This window comes from Babylonia areolata, chromosome 5, assembly GCF_041734735.1.
Source record: "Babylonia areolata isolate BAREFJ2019XMU chromosome 5, ASM4173473v1, whole genome shotgun sequence".
NCBI classification, from domain to species: Eukaryota; Metazoa; Mollusca; class Gastropoda; order Neogastropoda; family Buccinidae; genus Babylonia; species Babylonia areolata.
Window position 1 is genome coordinate 35596304 of NC_134880.1, and position 10000 is coordinate 35606303.

A 10000-nucleotide genomic window follows, 5' to 3' on the forward strand; every position below is an offset into this window, starting at 1 on the left:
TTTGTCATTACTTTCCATACCTGAGTGCCAGTTCTATTTAAAAGAACAAATTAGTCTGTCTTTAAATTCTGCTATAAATTGCTGTTCATTTCCTACATCCTGACACATCCACACAATTCCAAAACCATGTTCACATAAAACCTTTTTAACACTAAAAGCCCAGTTTTCTTTATCTAATTCCAATTGTAACAGCATCATATCGTAAGCCTGTCTACATAAACGTGATTGTGGAAGCTTCAGTAATTTAAACCAATATTTAATGCATTTCACAAATGTTTTTATGTACAAAGGGTATCTGCCTGTTTCACCATATAACATTGTGTTGGATGAATGAATAGGTACATTAAGGAAACGTTTTATTGCATATGTATGCACTTTCTCCATTTGTGAATTTACTTTTAGTCCCCAAACTTCAGCTGCATATGGAAGTATAGGTTCTATCTGTGTGTCAAACATTTTCCAAAAAATACAACAATCAATCGAGTTAAGCTTTTTTTTTCTTTTTTTCTTTTTTAATGATTTCAAGATTTCAATAACACCCTTTTTCCCTTTTCTGCATGATTCGTCCCACGCATAGTTCAGGCTTAATTTTGTTAAAAATACCATTCCTAAATACTTGTATGAATTAGTTACTTTAACGTTTACATTTCCATACAACCATTTTTCATGCACTTACAAATGTCCACCCATTCTAAATACTATTATGTTAGTTTTATCTAAGTTAACTGTTAAGCCTAAACGATCTGCTTCTTCTTTTAATGCATCTAACTGGTTTTGCAAGCCTATAACGGTTGCGGAAAAAAAGAATAACATCATCTGCAAACATTAGTAAAAATATATCAACTGCTCCTTGAATCATCTGAATTCCGTGTCTTCCTTTTCTTGAGAGTTCCACTGCTAGTTCATTGATAAAGAAAGAGAACATTTGTGGGCGTAAAAGACAGCCTTGCTTAACTCCGTTTGGTCAATCAAAGTATTCTGAATATGCACCATTCGCACGCACACATGCAAGCACTGATTTATAAACACCCTGGAGAGCCATATACAATTTTCCGTTCACACCACTTTCACGCAAAACATGCCATAGAATATTACGGTTCACAGAATCAAAAGCTTTCCTGAAGTCTACAAAGGCAACATAAAGTTTTGTATTATTGAGCAAGTATTTTTGTACAAGGGAATACAATGTAAATATATGATCTATGGTACTATTTCTAGCTCTAAACCCTGATTGTTCTTCTATTATCTTTTCTTCTTTTTCAGAACATTTTGTTAATCTTTTGTTTAGTATGTGAGTATAGACTTTACTTAAAATGCTAGTGAGCGCTACTCCACGATAATTATCAGGTTTGTTGACATCTCCTTTCTTGTAAATTGGAATAATTATATATTTTGCCCATTCTAAAGGGAAAGTACCATTTTCAAAGAGTTGATTTAATAATTTAACAAGGAAATCAATAATGGTTGAATTTGCATGTTTTAACATTTCGCCAACAATCTTATCTGGTCCTGCACTTTTTCCTGCTTTCAAATGTTTAATACCTGCAATAACTTCCTCTTTAGATATTGGGTCATTAAATAATGGTTCAAAATTATCTTCATCCTCAAACTGTATATCATCTCCTTGCTCTATATTATTGATAGATTCGTTGAAAACACTAAAGAAGTGATTGTGCCATTGTTCAGTAGATATTTCATTGTATGTAAAAGTCTTTCTGTTTACAGATCTTAATACTGCCCAAAATGCCTTGGAGTCATTTACTGAATCTTGGAGCTTTTTTAATATATTTTCTACAAACTCTCTTTCCTTTATTTTTCTTAATCTAACATATTCTTTTCGACACAAAGCATACAATTCTCTTTTTTTTCTTTTTTCTGTTTTACATCTCTGGAAACTCTTAAGTAACCTCTTAACTTCTTGCTTCTTTCGTTCACACTCCTCATCGAACCAGTCATTACTTTTCTTCTTCCCTTTTCCCACTTTTCTTACCATACAAGCAGCCGCACTGTATAAAGCACTAACAAACATGTCTAAACTTTCATTCACATAAAATAACTCAAAAGCTTTCTGTAAACTATCGTAAAACTCCTGACTCCCTACTTCATTCTTGTACACATTTGCATTCTCATCAGACCAGATAATTTTTTCTTCAATCTGTAATATAGTATTTTTATTCCCTAAATGATCTTTTTTTTTTCACATGTTACCTCAACTGGTAAATGCCATGAGTCCACCTTTTCCCCAACGTGCAAATCAAAGTTCAAGTGGAAATCTCCAGAAACCAAAAAAATAATCAATTACACTGGCACCATTTGGTGATACAAAAGTATAATCACCCTCTTCATCACTTCTACAGAAGCCGTTCAGAATAATCAAATCAAACATGAAACATAAGTTCAGCAGTGATTTACCAAAATTATTAACAATATTGTCTTTTGAATAACGTGAACCACTTTCCTCATCTATGTCAGTATACTCCATATTACTCAAACTGTTAGTCATCGCTTCACTTTCCGCTTGCTGGTGTCCTGTTCTAGCATTCAAATCCCCTGTAATCATAATATACACTTCTTCATTTTCAAATTCATCCAGTAAACCTTCTTCCAAAATTAAAATACCATCCTTGATAAATTTATCATTGTAAATGGGTCCTCCTTCTGGGACAACATAACAAGCTACTAACACAACATCTTTAACAAAAACCAAACACATTTTTGTCTATTCTTATTGCTATAGTATTATCACAAGACAACTTTATTTCTTTAACATTTTTTTTCAGTACTCTTTCTTACTAGCAACAAAACACCTCCTGAATTTCTGCCGTGAAATGGAATCTTTTTAGCTGGCGCATGAATTTTTTTATAATATGTAAAAACTCCATTATAATCGAAGGATGAATCAAGGAACGTTTCTGTTAAACAAACAAAAAAATCAAATTTATTTACATAATTCAAGAAAGAAATGTCATTTAATTTGATGTACAAATTTTCTACATTATAAGACAAAAATTTCCACTGAATTGGAAGGCCGGGCCTGTCCTATGGCTTTTTTAAAACCGCCTGAACGCAGGTGCCTGTCGCTGACACTGCCACCCCCTCTCCCTCCGCCACGCACTGTACCAGCCGGAGATCTCCGTTGCTGTTGACCAAGGTAGGCGTGCATCCCCGTCTGTCTGCCACGTGCTGCACGTGTGTCCCTGCCAGGATGACTCGCCGCGTCATGACACGGGGAATCCCCGCTGTCACTCGCTGACCCGCGTCGTTGTGTCACTGCACCGTGCCGAGGGAAACCCCCGTCACCACCTGCACTGCTGACCTGACTCTGACACTGGGTACCAGATTTGTCAATGGGTGGGGGAGGGGGGAGAAAGATTCCTGTCTGTGTTGTCTGTTTTGCACTGTTTTGTATTGTTGTCTGTCACCGTCAAGTTCTGTCTACTGTCAGGGTGAGGGGACTGTTCCTGTTGAATGACCAAGCCAGACACCCCCTGCTTCATCACCACTGAGGAGTGATCATGATGTGCTTTGTCGGAACTGGCACCTACACTGTGATCACCCCCTCCCCCTGCAACCTGTGCGTACGTTCGGGTATCAAGAAGTCTAGGACCAATTACCAACTGTCCCTTTTGGAAAAAGGCTCTTTTCCCCTCTCTTCTCGCACTGGCCACGATTTGGGCCTGTGTCCTTGTCAAGTCGTTGGCGATCCGCACTCCCCTTCCCTGCAGTCTTTCTCTCCTGTCTCTGTTGGTCAGTAATGACATTTTGTCTTTCCATTTGCTGAATTTAACAATCATGGGCTTTGGTTGTCCATGTCGTTCATATCCCGTCCGATGTGCTCTTATAATGTCATCGTCAGTCCATGTTTTGTGTCCGTCAATGTTGTTGAGAGTATCCACGACTGCTTTCGCACATGTTTCAAAAGTTTCTTTGGATTCTAACTGGGGAAGTCCAAAAAACCTCAAATTATCCCTGCGTGAGAAGTCCTCCAGTCTGTCTGTGTCCGATTTGAGTTGGTCAGTCTCTTGTCTGATCTCATTAACTGTATCTGAGAGTTGTCGAAATTCTTCTCTCTTTTCATTCGATTCTTCAAACAGTTGTTGCATGTCAGTTGTGATGCAAGTCACTGTCTCCGTCAGGTGCCTATGTTCATTCTCAAGTCTGTCACATCGTGTATAAATTTCTTCGCACTGTTGTTTAACTTGACCCAGTTCGTCTTTGATTTCAGTCAGGTCGTTTCTCATTACTCGAGTTTGTTCAGTGAATTGTTGCTGCATGGCTTGCATCAGTTTGTTAACAATGTCGTCACGGACTGTCACTGTGTCTGTCACCTTGTCACCCTCTTCAGTTGTGTTGGGTTGTCCGTTCGTGTTGGGGCCAGGGTTTGTCTCAATGTCTCCACTAAGAATCAGCCTGCGCAGCGACAACACTGCGTGCTCCACGCAAAAGGTGGAAACAAGCACTGGCACGTGCACTGCTAGCTGACAATAACTGCCACTGCCATTGACACACAGGACATCTTCTGCACATGACCTAGTTATTCTTGCATGTCCTTCATTGCTTAACCATGCACCGTCCAAAGACAACATTGACCATACATTGCATAAAATACTATTGATCAGTGCCACGATGATGCAACAAGACGCGAAAGCGACAATAACATCAGTCGACGAGATACATGCCGAGTATCACTGTCATCGCTCACCTGTTGTTCTTGTGAAAAGTCACGGTACACATTTTGCAAACCTTGCGTTTTTCCACAAAAAGAACCGGTAGCAGCCCTCCAAGTCATCAGGTCTACCATTTTTTCTGTATTACCTTTGCACTATTCTTTTGCAAAACAGTTGCACACAATTCTGGGTTGGAACAGTCCTTCACCACTCTCCAAAGCGCAAAATTCTCTGCACCTGTTGGCATGAGCTGCTGCCTGGTCGCCATTACCCGTCATGCCCCCTGAGAGAGAGAGATTCAATATGGTTTATTCTGTTAAGGCCATAGCCCCATATGATCAGGGGTTAACAACAAAATTTTGTTTCGTATGTATCATTGTAACTGTTAATGCAAACAGTGCAGCGTATTCCATAACAAGCTCCAATAAAACTATGAGAGAGAGAGAGAGAGAGAGAGAGAGAGAGAACAACAAAAACTGTCCTCCCGCCCGTAGAAAGAGGTGAACAGGACACACAGCTGAGGTGACGAGGTGTTTTTCAATGTCAACCCAAACAAAGCGCCCGGACCAGACGGCCTGTCAGGTCGCGTGTGAAAAGTTTGCGCCAACCAGCTTGGTCCAGTTTTTACACGTGTTTTTTTTAGTATCTTTTAGATAATCATTTTTATGCCCCGCTGGTGGAAGATAACAACTAGCATCCCATTGCCAAAGTTCCCTGGTGCTGTCAAATAAAAGATTTCCGCCCAGTGGTTGTCACATCTGTCATTGCCAAATGTGTAGAAAGAGTTGTCTGTGGACACTTTCTGAAAGGTGTATGCGACTGCATGGAGCCTTTACAGTCTGCGTACAGGGCTGGACGAGGTGTTGATGATGCTACCATTTTTTATTGATCTTATCGCACGTCATTTGGACAATTCTGGAACATCTGTTAGGGTACTTTTTATGGATCTGTCCGCTGCTTTTAATACTATTCAATATCATGTTTTAGTGGAAAAAAACTTATAGACCTAGATGTAACAGCTGACTTTATTTTATGGATACGACAGTTTTTATGCGATCGGCCACAGCGTGTTTGTCTGAATGTCAGTTCTGGCTGGTCCATAATGTCTGAAAATATTACTGTGAATACTGGAGTTCCCCGGGGTTGTGTTTTATCCCCTTTGCCTTTCTCCCTCTACATTAACGACAACATGTTTTTAGACCAAAAACTTTTTCTCAGTCTAGTAAAGTATGCTGATAACATGGCTTTTGTAGGTCTTTTAAAAGACGAGTTTTCAATTTCACAGTATTGTTTAGAAATTAGTGTTATAAACTCTTTTTTTTTAAGGATAACATTTTCGAAATTAACGTGGAGAAAACAAAAGAACTTATTTTAGGCAGTGAAAGGGACACACACACACACACACACACACACACACACACACACTCCAGTCATACTAGTAATAGATCAGAAACACGTGGAAATAGTGGACAGTTTTAAATATCTAGGGACTATAGTTGATTGCAGTCTCACATTCAGTAGACAGGTTGATGCCATTACAAAAACAAACGTGCACCAGAAACTCTTTTTATTGTGAAAATTAAGAAGTTTTTAATGTTAGTCCACACATATTTCAGCTGGTGTACAAAAGTCTGAAAGAAAGTGTCATGGCTTTCAGTATTGTGGCCTGGTTTGGCAATCTGACTGCCAAGTTAAAGACAAAATTAGGACGAGTTGTAAACCTGGCCAGCAAAATCATAACCAAGCCCCAGCAACAACTGAACACCCTGTATCAATCTGCTCTTAGCAGAAAAGCACTCCAAAGTTTTATTGATTCCACTCATCCACTTAACTTCCTTCTGGTAGACGATGTAAAATCCCTCTTGCAAAAAGAATGTGTACAAAAAACATTTACCCCCTCTGCTGTTGCTGTGATAAATAATTCGCTCAGAAAATGATTTTATTCCATTGCCTGTGACTTGTTTATTGTTCTAATGACAGTTGTCTTTCTTCCCTATATGTATGCATGCATGCATGCGTGTGTAATGAAATAAGTGAGGGTAGGGGGTGTGGGGGGGTTATAGGGGATGGGATAGAGACGTGTGTGTGTGTGTGTGTGTGTGTGTGTGTGTACGCGCGCGCGTGCTCAGTGTTATTGTTTTGCTGCAGAGGGGTGTGAAAGGGGTTTTGCATGCTTGTAGTCTTGATGGCGGTCTGTGATTTCGTCTGTCTTGATTTTATTTTCATTTGTCTTAAAATGCTATGATTACCTTACTGAATATTGTCCTTTTTTATATCACCGAATGTTTCATTTTATCTTAAAAAAATAATTTTGTTGTTGTTGTTGTTGTTGTTTTGTACGTGATAATTCATATGTACGTTGTGATCAAGGAAGGGTGCGGAAGTTGCTCATTCGTTTTTCGGTTTTATTTGTTGATGAACATTTGTCTGTTTAAATGTTATAATTATCTTCCTGAATATTTTCCTTGTAATAACGATTGAAACAAACACACACGCACGTACATGCGTATGCACACACTTTCACACACGCACTCACACACACACACACACACACACACACACACACACACACACACACACACACACACACACACATTTATTTCACTCAAGCTTATAATGTAATATTATCTTACCCACATGTTTTTCTTTTTCCATGATAGCTAATGTGTGCAGGGTGATCAGTGAAGGGTGTGTCATGTGTTCGTTGTTTTCTCTTTGATATTTGCTGACGGGCATTAAATGAGCTGACAGAGAATTATCTGTTTTAGTTGAAGCAGACAATAAAGTATTTTGAACTGAATTGAATTGAATTGAACTGAATTAAATGGAATGAACATAAAAGAAAAATTAAATCGATCGTTTCTTTCAGCCCGTTTTAGACTGGTTCGTGCAGATCTGGAGATCTACCTTGTGGTGCGTGCGCTTGAAGCGATGGCAACGTCTTCTCCTTTACCACCGAAATAAAAGAATACTCGAGATAGAATAAAATAAATAAATAAATAAAACAGGAAAAAACACAATTTAAACGGTGGTGTTGTGTCCAATACAATCACGTTTAGTCATTGCGCTGAGAAGAAAGCAACAAATTGTCAAATGACGTCAGTTGCGCTGCAGCAGTGGGGATTAGTCTGCTTGCTTCGGAACAGAACATGTAGGGTTCGATCCCGCTCATATGCCGTTGTTTTTTTGTTTGTTTGTTTTGTTTTGTTTTTTCTCCTCTCTCCCAAGCTTATTTTATAATCATATCATATTAAATACAGAACACTTTTTTACGATCTGTAAATCTCTATTTTTTCTCTCCTCGTGATTCCTTTACTGGATAAAGTGCGAAGCACAAGTGAGACTTAAAGGCTTTGCCTTTTTTGTTTGTATGTTTGTTTGTTTGTTTTTGTTTGTTTATTTGTTTGTTTGTTTTTCCTGTCTGCAAGTAAATCTATTTTCCTATCAAAAAGGATTTTTCGACAGAATTGTTTGTTTTTTCCTGTCTGCAAGTAAATCTATTTTCCTATCAAAATAGGTTTTTCGACATAATTTTGCCAGTGACAACCTCGGCAAACACACACACACACACACACACACACACACACACACACACACAGAGATATATATATATATATCTGTGTGTGTGTGTGTGTGTGTGTGTGTGTGTGTGTAGCATCAAATCTTTTCTTCGTGGGTGTTTTTATGCGAATGCTGCACGGGACGTGGAGTCCAGACCACTCAATGTCCGGTGAAAGGGAAGAGAAATACCAGCCAGTGTGGGATTCTTGGCGCTCACATTCTCTCACTTCCAAGGCGAAACAGGTTACCTATAGGCCAACACTCCACTAACGATCAACAGTTCAGGACAGAATTTTGTGTGTGTGGTGTTTCATTCTTTTTTTTTTATAGAATAAAGCTTCATGTGTCATTTTGTGCATATTTTTGACAGATGACTCGTATTTCAAATTCGAGAGCGTATGTGTGTGCGTGTGTGTGTGAGAGAGAGAGCGTGCGTATGAGTGTTCTTCCACTTTAATTCATTTCAATAATACAGCAAAAAAAGAAAAAAAGAGAACATGTTTCCACAATACACATGTTTCAGGAAAGGTCATACATGAGAAACACGGATGGTCATTTCCAAAAGCACGATCTCTGTCTCCATAAAACGCTCACTGCTCAAACACACGCTAAAGGCATCAAAAAGGTAATGGCACACATCAGAAATCTTTTTATTCATTTATTTCGTTATTCATCTATTTCTCCATTTATATGTTTACTTTTTCAATGTGTATTCATTGTTTATTTATTTATTTATTTATTTATTTATTTATCTATTTATCTATTTCTCTTCTTTCTTCGATAGAGAGAGAGAGAGAGTACATCAGGCCGAAAGGTAACTGGGAACTCTGATCACTGTTGAACTCCGGATGGAAGTGGAACGCCGTGCCGATTTTGCACTGTGCTTCTGAATGTCTCTGTTCGGCTCATTTGCATCCTGCCACCTTCCTGTTTGACACCTTCCTGTTTGACAATCTGGACAAATCAAATTGACAGTTTGACAAAAGTTTGTCCTGTATTTCATCTGTATCGCGAATGGCATTGTCTTATTACAACAACAACAGCATCAAAATCTCCACCATTTTCTTCATCTCCATCGCTGGTCAAGTTGTCTCTTTCACTAAACTCTGCTACAAACCCAATAAGTATCACAGAATCAAACTGTACCCATTGTCGTTCTGTGTCGTTTACCGCGTCTGTAGATCAGACTGTCTTTCTGACAAACTCCGTGTGTTTCGTCACTTCTACATCACAGGTCTCATTTTAATTCTCAGACAATTGGCGTTATCCGGATTCTGTCAGATGATGTCGACTTCACAGGTCCAGTTGTGTTTCTGAGAAACCTTGACGTAGTTTGCCTCATTTATATCACCGTTCAAATCCTCTGTTTGAAGACACTCTTAACGTCGCTTGCCCCATTTATATCACCGTTCAAATCCTCTGTTTGAAGACTCTCTTAACGTCGTTGCCCCATTTTTTCACAGACCGTTCAAATCATCTGTTTGAAGACTCTCTTTGTCTTTTGTCAGGGATATCGGACTGGGCAACAGAACACTGGAGACCACAAATTGTGCCGAGAATCAGTGAAAACAGGTTGCGTATGAAGTCAAATTCGTGCAAGTGAGCAAGGTTTCTCATCACTGAAATCAAATCAGTTCACCTGATGTGGAAACATGACACGACTCTGATGTGTTTGTGTGGAGGTGGGGGTGGGGGTGGGGTGGGGGATAGAGAGTAAATTGCGTTCACTAGATATATTTCGGAATTAAAACCACACACACACACACACACAC